At 32.8% G+C, this 12852-nt stretch overlaps 1 long non-coding RNA gene across 1 annotated transcript in view; it reads left to right on the forward strand.

Moving 5' to 3' along the window:
* The window catches only part of LOC148946828 (uncharacterized), a 79513-nt gene that overhangs the window by 59118 nt on the left and 7543 nt on the right, over positions 1-12852 (forward strand). The window contains exon 2 of the long non-coding RNA XR_016142404.1: positions 6083-6215. This is a non-coding gene — a long non-coding RNA (uncharacterized LOC148946828). The remainder of the gene's footprint in view (positions 1-6082; positions 6216-12852) is intronic.

Consider the following 12852-nt stretch of genomic DNA (forward strand, 5'->3'; position numbering starts at 1 on the left):
TTGATCTGAGTTAAACCGATTTCTTTCTTTGCATTCAGAGATAATTAGCTTAGTCTCAGCGAGATAAACTACTATCAGATATATTTTAATTAATTATCTAATGTATAGAGTCGGTTAAATGATCCTCTTTGGCTTCATCTTATGATATTTGTTAATTATAGTGATCACAGTGAAGTCCTTGATAAGAGTAAAACCGATTTCTTTGTCTGCATTCAGAGATAATTAGCTTAGTTTCAAAGAAATTTACCACTATGTAGGTATACATTTTTGGATTTTTTTTTCATTGAAAGGTATGACTTGAGGTTTCATAGTTCATTTTGGAATTTTTTTCGCTGAAACGTATGACTTAGAATGTTTTTGTAATGTTGTATCGTGGTTCATCTTCTCAGTCTTATATTCTGTTGATGTTTCAAAGTGCATTTCGGAATTTTTTCGTTGAAACGTAGGAGTTGGAATATTATTGTAGTGGTGTGTGATGATCTATCTTGTTGGTATTTTGGAATTTTTCTCGTTGAGACGTAAGACTTGGAATACTTTTTATGTAGTGTTGTGTCGTGGTTTATCTTGTCAGTGTTACATTCTGTTGATGTTTCAAAGTGCATTTGGATATTTTTCGTTGAAACGTATGACTTGGAATATTTTTGTATTGTTGTGTCAAGGTTTATCTTGTCAGTGTTACATTCTGTTGAAAATACAAAATACATTTTAAATTTTTTTTAATTGAAACTTATGGATTGGAATATTTTTGTAGTCTTGTGTTATGGTGATCACAGTGAAGTCCTTGATAAGAGTAAAACCGGTTTCGAGGTAGTTTATCCTCTCAGTGTTATATTATGTTGATGTTTCAAAGTGCATTTTACAAAATACATTTTCAATTTTTTTCTAATTGAAACTTTCAGAGATTAGATAATTAGTTAAAATATATCTTGTAGTTGTTTATCTCAGTGAGACTAAGATAATTCAACAAATATTTTCGTTGAAACGCTTGAGTTGGAATATTATTGTAGTGGTGTGTGATGGTCTATCGTGTCAATATTACATTCTGTTGATGTTTCAAAGTGTATTTTGGAATTTTTCTCGTTGAGACGTATGACTTGGAATACTTTTTATGTAGTGTTGTGTCGTGGTTTATCTTGTCAGTGTTACATTCTGTTGATGTTTCATTGCATTTTGGATATATTCCGTTGAAACGTACGACTTGGAATATTTTTGTATTGTTGTGTCAAGGTTTATCTTGTCAGTGTTACATTCTGTTGAAAATACAAAATACATTTTCAATTTTTTTTCTAACTGAAACGTATGGCTTGGAATATTTTTGTAGTCGTGTGTCATGGTTTATTTTGTCAGTGTCACATTCTGCTGATGTTTCAAAGTGTATTTTGGAATATTTTCATGGAAATGTACGGCTTGAAATATTTTGTAGTATTGTGTCGTGGTTTATCTTGTCAGTGTTACAATCTGTTGATGTTTGAAGGTGCTTTTGGGGATATATAGAGTTGGTTAAGTGATACACTTTGGCTTCATCTTATGATACTTGTTAATTAAAGTGACCATACTGACCAAACTCAAGTTCTTGATATGAGCAAATCCGATTTCTATGTCTATATTCAGAGATAATTAGCTTAGTCTCAGTGAGATAAACTACTATGCAGATACTTTTGAATCAATTATCTAATGTATAGAGTTGGTTAAGTGATCTTTTTTGGCTTCATCTTATGACGCTTGTCAATTATAGTGACCAAAATCAAGTTCTTGATCTGAGTAAAAACCAATTTTTGTGTCTGCATTCAGAGATAGTTAGCTTAGTCTCAGTAAGATAAACTACTATCCAGGTTTATTTTAATTAATTATTGAATACATATATTTGGTTTAGTGATTCTCTTTGGCTTCATCTTATGATACTTTTCAATTATAGCGACCACACTCAAGTTCTTGATCTGAGTAAAACTGATATCTGTGTCTGCATTCAGAGATAATTAGCTTAGTCTCACTGAGATAAACAACTACAAGATATATTTTAACTAATTATCTAATGTTAGAGTTGGCTAAATGATCCCTTTTGGCTTCATCTTATGATTCTTGTCAATTAGAGTGACCACACTCAAGCTCTTGATCTGAATAAAATATATTTTTGTGTCTGCATTCAGGGATAACTAGCTTAGTCTTAGTGAAATTAAGTACTATATAGGCTTACATTTTTGGAATTTTTTTTCATTGAAACGTATAACTAGGAATATTTTTGTAGTGTTTCTTCGTTGTTTATTTTGTCAGTGTTACATTCTGTTGATGTTTCAAAGAGCATTTTGGAATTTTTTCATTGAAACGTATGACTTGGATTATTTTTATAGGGTTTTGTCACGGTTTATCTTGTCAGTGTTACATTCTGTTGTTGTTTCAAAGTGCAATTTGGAATTTTTCGTTGAAACGTATGGCTTGGAATATTTTTGTAGTGTCGCATCGTGGTTTATCTTATCAGTGTTACATTCTGTCGATGTTTCAAAGTGTATTTTGGAATTTTTTTTTCATTGAAACATCTGACTTGGAATATTTTGTAGTGTTTTGTCCTGGTTTACCTTGTCAGTGTTAAATTCTGTAGATGCTTCATAGTCCATTTCTGTTTTTTTTTTAATTGGAACGTATGACTTAGAATATTTTTGTAATGTTGTGTCGTGGTTTATCTTGTCGGCATTACATTCTGCTGATGTTTCAAAGTGCACTTTTGATTTTTTGTTTCACAAAACCTATAATTTGAATAATTTTGTAGTGTCATGTTGTGGTTTCTTTTGTCGGTTATAGATTCTGTTGATGTTTCAAAGTGCATTTTGGAATATTTTCGTTGAAATGTATAATATGGAATATTTTCATAGTGTTGTGTTGTGGTTTATCTTTACAGTTTTACATTCTGTTGATGTTTCAAAGTGCATTTTGGAATTTATTTTTTCCAATGAAACGTATGACTTGGAATATTTTTTGTAGTGTTATATCATGGTTTATCTTCTCAGTGTTACATTTTGTTGATGTTTCAAAGTGCATTTTAGAATTTTTTCGGTGAAACATATGATTTGGAATATGTTTGTAGTGTTGTTTTGTGGTTTATCTCATCAGTGTCTTATTCTGTTGATGTTTCAAAGTACATTTTGGAATTTGTTCGTTGATCCGTACGACTTGGAATATTTTTGTAGTACTGTGTCGCGGTTTATCTTGTCAGTGTTAAATTCTGTTGATTTTTCAATTTACATTTTGGGATTCGTTCGTCAAATAGTATGAATTGGAATATTTTGGTAGTGTTGTGTCGTGGTTTATCTAGTCAGTGTTACATTCTGTTGATGCTTCAAAGTAATTTTTTTTTCATTGAAACGCATGACTTGGAATATTTTTGTTGCGTTGTGTCGTGGTTTATCTTGTCGGTGTTACTTTCTGCTGATGTTTCAAAGTATATTTCAGAATTCTTTTTTCGGTGAAACGTATGATTTGGAATATATTTGTAGTGTCGTGTTGTGGTTTATTTTGTCATTTTTACATTCTGTTGATGTTTCAAAGTACATTTTGGAATATTTTCGTTGAAACATATGACATGGATTATTTTCATAGTATTGTGTCGTGGTTTATCTTGACAATTTTAAATTCTATTGATGTTTCAAGCTGCATTTTGGAATATATTTTTTTTGATGAAAAGTATGACTTGGAATATTTTTTGTGGTGTTATATCGTGGTTTATCTTCTCAAGGTTACATTCTGTTGATGTTCCAAAGTGCATTTTAGAATTTGTTCGTTCAGACATATGATTTGGAATATTTTCATAGTGTTGTGTCGTGGTTTATCTTATCAGTCTTACATTCTGTTGATATTTCAAAGTACATTTTGGGGTTTGTTCGTTGAAACGTACGTCTTGGAATATGTTTGTAGTATTTTGTCGTAGTTTATCTTGTCAGTGTTACATTCTGTTGACGTTTCAAAGTACCATATTGTATTTTTTTTCTTTGAAACGTATGACTTGGAATATTTTCGTAGTTTTGTATCGTGGTTTATCTTGTCAATCTTACATTTTGTTGTTGTTTCAAAATGCATTTGGGAATTTTTTGTTAAAACGTATGACTTGGAATATTTTGCGTTGTGTTTTACCCTGGTTCACCTCTTAATGTTACCTCCTGTTGATGTTTCAAAAATCATTTTCGAATTGTTTTGTTGAAATGTATGACTTAGAATATAGTTTTTAGTATTGTGTCGTGGTTTGTCTTGTCAGTATTGCGTTCTGTTGATATTTCAAAGCATTTTAAGAATTTTTTCGTTGATACGTATGAATTGGAGTATTTTTCCATTTTTTGCAATGTTGTGTCATGGTTTATCTTGTCAGTGTTACCTCTTTTGTTGTTTCAAAGTGCAGCATATCTGAATACGTTAGGTTAAATTAAGCTAACTACTTTTAAATTAGGTTCCTTCAGGTTAGGTTAGCGGGGACCACACTAACGAAGAACATGCTAACCTAACCTGAAGGAACCTAATTTAAAAGTAGTTAACTTAATGTAACCTAATCTATTTAGATATGCTGCACTTTGAAACAGCAACAGAGGTAACACTGACAAGATAAATCACGGCACAGCCTTACAAAAAATAAAAAAAGTATTCCAAGTCATGCGTTTCAACGAAGAAATTCCAAAATTTACTTTGAAACATCAACAGAATGTAACATTAACACGATAAACCATGACACAACACGATCAAACATGACACAACACTACGAAAATTTTCAAAGGCATACATTTCAATGAAAAAATTCCAAAATGCGCTTTGAAACATCAACAGAGTATATCGCTGACAAGATAAACCACAACACAATACTATAAAAAATATTCCAAGTCATATGTTTCAACGAAAAAATTATAAAATGCACTTAGAAAAATCAACAGAATGTAAAACTGACTAGATAAACCACGACACAACACTACCAAAAATTATCCAAGTCATACGATTCAACAAAAAATTCCAAATTGTACTTTGATACATTAACAGAATGTAACACTGATAAGATAAACCATGATACAACACTAAAAATATACCAAGTCATACGTTTCAACGAAAAAAATTCCAAAGTGCAATTTGAATTATTAACAGAATTGTACACTGACAAGATAAACCCCGACACAATACTACAAAAAAATATGCCAAGTCATACGTTTCAACGAAAATATCCCAAAATGTACTTTGAAACATCAACAGAATTTGACCTTGACAAGATAAATCACAACACAACACTACAAAAATATTCAAATTCATCATCCGTTTCAATGAAAAAAAAATCAAAATGCGCTTTGAAATATCAACAGAATGTAACACTGACAAGACAAACCACGACTAAACACTACAAAAATATTCCAAATCATACATTTCAAAGAAAAAAATCCAAACTGAACTTTGAAACATAAACAGAATATAACAAACTTTGTTGCAAATCAATTATATTGTTAATTTAAAAGTTGCATTATTAATTTGTTGATTAATTTCTAACTAGATTTGATTTTATTTCTCTTTTTTATTTTGAAATTTGATTTTATTTACTTAATGGTTTTAATCTGACCAACTTAGCATTTTGATACCCACTCCACCGTACCCACTCAAAATTTAGTAGTATTCGAAGCAGTATCAGATGCTCGATGAGATATCGCTGGGCTTGGAAACAGATAATGCTTAGCTCCAATGGTAGCTGGATCAAATGTAACAACTTTCCTCCAGAATTAACATTACTTACTCGAATAAGGAACCGCCAATGACCGTTAACTTGATCTTGGGTGGATTGCTCTCTTGTAAATTTGATAGAAATTGTGTTTTCGATCATCACTTTTTTTTTGTTTATTATGAAAATTTTGAAACCTCAGGGCTTTTAATGTATACACAATTAAGAATCCCAAAGCTGCCTTTCTTTTAGGAAAGGCAGCTTGACTTTACGGAATTTCAGCTCAATTGACTTTAATTTAAATAATGATCCAAATCCTTAAAAGATCTTTTGGCAACATATCCCAAAATGTGCAAAAAGTCAGAAGATGTATGTCTTTTATAATAGATTCTGAATATCTCACAATTTTAGGGAGCCTAACATCAGAAATTCCATGGCTATCCCCGCTCCAGTTCCTACCCCTTGGAGGTGATGTGCTACTAGAACTAATAAGTCATCACCTGACTAGTATACACTCAGGGCCGGTTCAAGACGTTTTTTTTAGGTAAGCGGAAAATTCTTCGGCCCTCCCCTGGCAGGCCAAAATATAATTATACACCCTTAAAGTAAGATGTACAGGGTTTTCAAGTAAAAAGTGTAACACTAAAAATAGATACAATTTTATTGTGAAGTATAATTCTAACTTAAATATTAAAACTGAATATTTAAATAAACGACCAGGTGATTGATTAAAATAGAAAGTTAAAATATAATTCACAATTTATCGGTTGAACATACTACTTATAAAGCAATTTTTTTAATTACATACAACTTTGACATACAACATACAACTTTTTATAATGAGAAACAAATTTTTCTAGCTTTCATGTTTGAAGACTCATTGAGCAAACTGTCCATATTGAATTCACGTAGAAAACAAACAGAAATTATCATTTTAACAGAAATAATTCAATTAGCATGGTTTGATTATTTTAATTGTAAATATATACCGATTTGGATTTAAAATTCACTAAATTGTGGTAATTTTGGGTACTGTTTTATTAACCGAACTCTTTTATATACGGTAATGCATACCAGTCACGAAATAGATCGGGACGCGTCATGAAACCAGTTTTATTATGCCTTCTGGGATATAAACAAAGGCAAGAACTGTATTTAAATTGTTGTTTTTTGGGGTTTAGGTGAGGGAAAAGGTACCTAGGTTAGCTTAGGTTACGTATTTAATGTATGGTATGCTTTGGCCCCCCACCACCCCCTCCCCCTAATGTGCAAATAGATAGCCCAAATTTGTTTCCAAACTATTATATATTCATCCCATTCTATTTCATTTCATTAGCATTAACCAAACTAGCACTATATAAAAGAGTCCAGTTAATAGAAGAGTACCTCATTTTGTATTAATGAGAATAACTGATAGAATATTTGCACTGTGCAAAAAACAATAGGCACTGCGAAAATATCACCATAAATAAATGAAAATGCATTTTCCTTCCATTTACCTTACACACTCCATCACATACCCTCAAACTAAAATGCTTCTTTTCAAAAGCAAAAACTGTTTAAATCGCAACTAAACTCATCATTTTTAATATTGGCATATTTTTTTTCACATTGTAAACTGTGTATATTTCGTTCAGAAAGAAAAACCAAAACTGCAAAATACTAGTCTAAGAGCTAAGTAATTTAGCTACCTAAAATTAGATTTTTTTGCTTTTTTGTAGTTTGAAAGATTTCCTAAATATAAAAGAGTTGCATCCAAGCGTGTCCGCTTTTCTTTTCCTCCTAGGTATCGAACCTCAGATGAGAGAAATTATTTTTCCGATTCTGAAGTATTTTGATTTTCTAATTCCTTAAATTAAACTTAATCTAAGAATAAATTAAACTGCAGGTGTGCTGTAGGATAACGTTATACTTTAATATTTTACAAGGCCAGGTCTTTCATGTTCCCACACTTATGAGTATATAGATGGCACACTGGCTAATGTACTGTGAATTCTAGATGCCACTAAAATGGATTCGGGAATGTTTGCGTTTTAGCCTAAAACAGAAATATAAAAACAATGAGAAACCAAACCGAAACAGAGAAAAAAAAACATTCAAATCAGAAAATTGAAAATGTTTAATTTCTTTTTGCTATTTTCTCTGAAAATCAAATTGTTGGTAAAAAAAAAAAAAAAAAAAAAAAACAGAAATACAACCATTTTATTATTTTACTTTCTGTAGTGCTATAGTAAATGTAGATTTATGTGTTTTCACAAAGAAGAAAAGTTCCTTAACCACAGACAAACCAGATATTCACAGTATATTCTTGTTTCAGAGCACTGAAAGTCCAAATACCTTATATGTTGCCATAGTTCTTCTGCTTGTCGACGCACTTTGTTCTGTCTATCAAGAGTCCGAATTTGATACACATTCAGTTTCTTATTTTTAGTACTTCCCTTCATACTACAGAATAAGCAGCAGGTTTTATAGTCAAATTCAACATCCCCAGCTTGGGATTGAGTCCTGCCTGACAATGCTGGTGGAATTTGAATGTTTTTTTCAGTAGCTGATGCTTGATCAGCAGTTTTATTGCGGTGCTTACAACGGAGGAACTTTTTGCAACAGGCTTTGTGCCACTTGTGCTCTTTCTCATGAAAATCTGGTTCATAAGATTGTTTTTTTAATGCTCTGTAAGCTAAATTGCACTTGCACCTGACTTGAAGGACACTCACAACTCGACGTATGTCTGTAAGCTTATACAATTTCTCATTCTTTGTCTTGTTCTGGCAAATAATGCACAAAGAGAAATTAATCGTTGTTTTATTTTGGGGGCGAAGCATGAAGCGCAGATGTTTTCCCTTTAACTTTTCCATTGTTGACCTAGAAAGAAAAACATCAGAAATTGTCTTTAAAGTCCACTTTTTACAAACTTTACACAAAAATCATTTCATATTGCTTTTTTTTCATTGCTGACCATGCCAGTAGTCTTCATATTTACCAAATCGAGCAGAATATCATTGCAGTTTAACTAAGCTAAGTACAGGAGGCTTACTTTAGTGTCCCAGTTCACTTTCAAGCCATGCTCACTCAACTGGCAAACAATTTATTGTAAATATTTTAAGTTGTTGATAGGCATCGACTAGATTAGGCATAGGCTAGCAGTCAGGGATATTAATTATTTTATGTATAACCATCAATATAATGTACTACTTCAACACTGTAGTAGTATACCACAGGATCTGTACCTCAAAATTTGAGACCTATGTCTAACCAACAGTGTACTACTCCAGGTATAGCATAATAGGACATACACCATGTTTAATGTTTTACTGATGGTGGGGTGTAGTACTCAAAGTCTGAGGTACAGATCCCATGGTGTACTACTGCAGGGGTGAAATAGTACATTATGTTGATGGTAGTACATAAGACAAGTAATATCCCTAACTCTAGGCTAGGGTAGGCTGCGCCAAATGTTAGATATACCCAGCATTTGGCGTAGGGTATCCAAAATATTGGATTTGTGGTAGATTGGTTTAAGGTGGTCTGAGCAACATCAAGACTAACATACCCTAAAAAATGTCTGATCTAACTGGTCTTGAGTTTTCATCTTGAAGCCTAATACTCAGTTTCTGTTACTCCAGGTATAGCATAATAGGACCTACACCATGTTTAATGTAGTACTGATGTTGGGGTGTAGTACTCAAATTCTGTGGTACAGATCCCATGGTATACTACTGCAGGGGTGAAGTAGTACATTATGTTGATGGTAGTACATAAGACAAGTAATATCCCTAACTGTAGGCTAGGGTAGGCTGCGCCAAATGTTAGATATACCCAGCATTTGGCGTAGGGTATCCAAAATATTGGATTTGTGGTAAATTGGTTTAAGGTGGTCTCAGCAACATCAAGACTAACATACCCTAAAAAATGTCTGATCTAACTTAGCCTAATTACAGTATAGGCCAAGTCTACATAGAAATATCACAAAATGTCTATCAAACAGTTTGAGATAAAAACTCATTCTTAATTCCAACCTGGTCTTGAGTTTTCATCTTGAAGCCTAATACTCAGTTTCTGTTCACTCATTTCCAGCAATCTGAAAGTTATTTATCCTACCTATCCATGACAATACACAGTTACATAAGGCAGGCATTAGGCGTCGTTCAGTTCCTATTCTTAGCTCTAACCACTAACAGTACAGCTTCTCAATCATACTACCAACCTTAAGTTTAATCAGCAACAGAGTTCACAAGATTGTTTCTTTCACGAAAGCTCTTTTTATCATTTTCGTCTTCTTCTTCCTACAAAATGCGTACCTGCGACATTTGATCTCAAGATGGAGTTGTAAAACAATTAACCTATAAAAACCGAATTTGATATTTGGTTGAAAAGTAAATTTCATATTCAGATTTGGTGTTAAATTCTAGCATAAAAGATGTGTCATATCATCATTTTGTAAAAATGTATTTTTGCATATACATTTTGACGTATACTTTTTCAAAAAATTCTAGACGGCTTCACCGAACAGTTGAAGCTTTGAACTTTACGGCAATGTGAAGCTAAATACTCAAGGTAAATTCTGGAAAAGGATGAAATATACAAAAATTACAGAAAGGTCCAAGATACGTGGTTTAGCGGAAAATGAACCTTTGAATTTTTAGATTTTCGGGGAAAATAAATAAATATTAGCCTATAGCTCCTGGGCTATACGAGATATCGGAAAAAATCGAACATATTCTATGAGAAGACTATGTCAGGAACAAAATGAGATGTCACGCCACTACATCGGAGTGGTACAACCTTAGAAAAAAAATAAACAGTCTGTACACGTTTTATAGGCCTAAAAAGATTGTTTTTTTGCTTTTACAAGGTCAAGCCGTGACCTCCAGCTTTGCCACCACCCATATTCAGATTCAGCGTGGTCGATATAGTCGGAAACTGTTGTCAAACCGACTGTGTTTTTCTGATCACCTCAACTCAGAAATAAGCGAGATACGCTTTAGTGGCGCCCGGACTATTAATTATATTTCCAAAAATGCTGCCATAGCGTAAAGCGCGGAGCAATGCTGTCTTACTTGACGCTAAGGGACTGGTATAGGGGTTAGAGGTTCTAAGCAAATACCTTCTTTGGGGGTTTTGGTCCTATGAAATTGCATAGAAGGACAATCCCTATATAACATTAACATCATGACCACTATCCAGACTTACTCTTTCCCTTACTTCCAATGTGTTTCTTTCGAAGTGACAGTAAGAAAAATTCAGCATTATTTTGTGAACCAAGTTAATACTGGATATTCTATGTAGGAAGTATGAATTGGTATAGCAGTTCTGACCATCAATAAGGTATTTTTAACAAACATTTTTATTTGGACAACCAATATATCCTTTTAAAAGGTATATTATGTGATATATTTGGTTAATAAAAAAGAGAGAGAAAAAACGTGAAAAGAAACTGAAAAAAAGAAGAAGACAGCTATTTTCCTACTTTAGCAATTGAGATAAATAATCATTTGAAGAAGGCCTTGGCCTTACCTACCTATCCAATAACTTGAAACAAAGCAGTATAAACCAACAATCAATCTGATAGAAGCACTCCAAAATCATGCAAAATCATCATTAATAAAAGTAAGCCATCATAAAATGACAAACAAAATATAGTATTTGGTAATGTTTTGTTTTCAAGGAAAGAAACTTGATCCAGATGCAAAATCTAATGGGGATCAGGAGCAGATCCTTTGTCTATTTGTATTTCGAAACCTCGTCTGTCATAAACGATAAAAGACTTTAAATCCGTAGAGAGCATAATGTGATACTGAAATCATCCGTAGACCCCTTCATATTTTAATATCAAGTGAATTATCTTTGTTGGAAAATAAATTCTTTGATAGAAACTGGAAATTTCGGCCCTTCTGATTTACAAGGTGTAGTGGCTGTGGATTCAATATATTTTTTGGAGACTATGACCCCTTTCCAGCATTTTTTTTTTACTGAGCCCTCATATAAAAGAATTTTAAGCGTCCTAAGTAATCTATTACTATCTATTATTAGTTCTAAGAGATACAGGAGGTGGAAAATATCCAATTAATTTTTTCAGTAAAAAAAATTGAACGCTTTTTAATCACATTATTTTAAAGTGATTTTTATGATTCCTTGATAAACTTCTAATTCTAAGAAGTCAGAACAACAAATATAGGTAAATGATAATTGATCAATTAATAAATACCTGTATTTCTCATTAAAATTGTAAGGTACCTTATTCCGACAAACCATAGACTACAATGTAAGTGTCCCGAATTTGCAATGTTTACCGGTTTCCAATGTACCTATGGGCTCAAAAGAAACATGAATTATTCATGCCCTCTCGATCTAGGAGCAATGAGATAATCAAACAACCCCACCTATTCCTGTATCATCCGCCAGCAGATGTCTCTGTGTGTGTGAATTAATGATTTTACAGTTGATTCTTTCTATAGTATTTCTTTGGGTTTTGTAAAGTTTGTGATGGTCAGTAGCAAGGCTTAGAGGCTAATATTTGTTTTTCAAAATCAACATGACACTGATGAAATGCTTCACAAGCGTGCAAGGAAGAAAGACGAAAAAGTGTCAAACTTTTGAGTGTTTTTAGTCTTAAAATTTAGTCTTACCCATTAAAAGTTACGCGCCTGAGAAAATTTTGCTGATTTTAGAGAAAAGAGGGAAAGACCCCCTAAAAGTTATAGAACCTTAATGAAAATCACACCATCATATTCAGCGTATCAGAGAACCCTACTGTAGAGGTTTCAAGCACCTATCTACAAAAATGTGGAATTTTGCATTTTTTTGCCAGAAGAAAGATCACGGATGCGTGTTTATTTATTTTTTGTCCAGGGTTGATCTTTTTGAACCAGCGGTCCTAGAATATCATGGTAGGGCTCATTGGAACAGAAATTAAAAGTTCTAGCGCCCTTTTTAAGTGACCAAAAAATGGAGGGTAACTAGGCCCCCTTCCACGCTCATTTTTTCCCCAGTCACCGGATAAAAATTTTGAGACAACCATTTTGTTCAGCATGGTCGAAAATATGATAACTATGTCTCTTAGGATGACTTAATCCCCCGAAGTCCCGGGGGGGAGGGCTTAAATTTATGAACTTTACCCAATGTTAACATATAGTATTGGTTATTGGAAAGTATACAGACGTTTTCAGGGGGAATTTCTTCTG

Source organism: Artemia sp. Qi Xiang Cuo, chromosome 11, assembly GCF_049724085.1.
Source record: "Artemia sp. Qi Xiang Cuo chromosome 11, ASM4972408v1, whole genome shotgun sequence".
In the NCBI taxonomy this organism is placed as follows: domain Eukaryota; kingdom Metazoa; phylum Arthropoda; class Branchiopoda; order Anostraca; family Artemiidae; genus Artemia; species Artemia sp. Qi Xiang Cuo.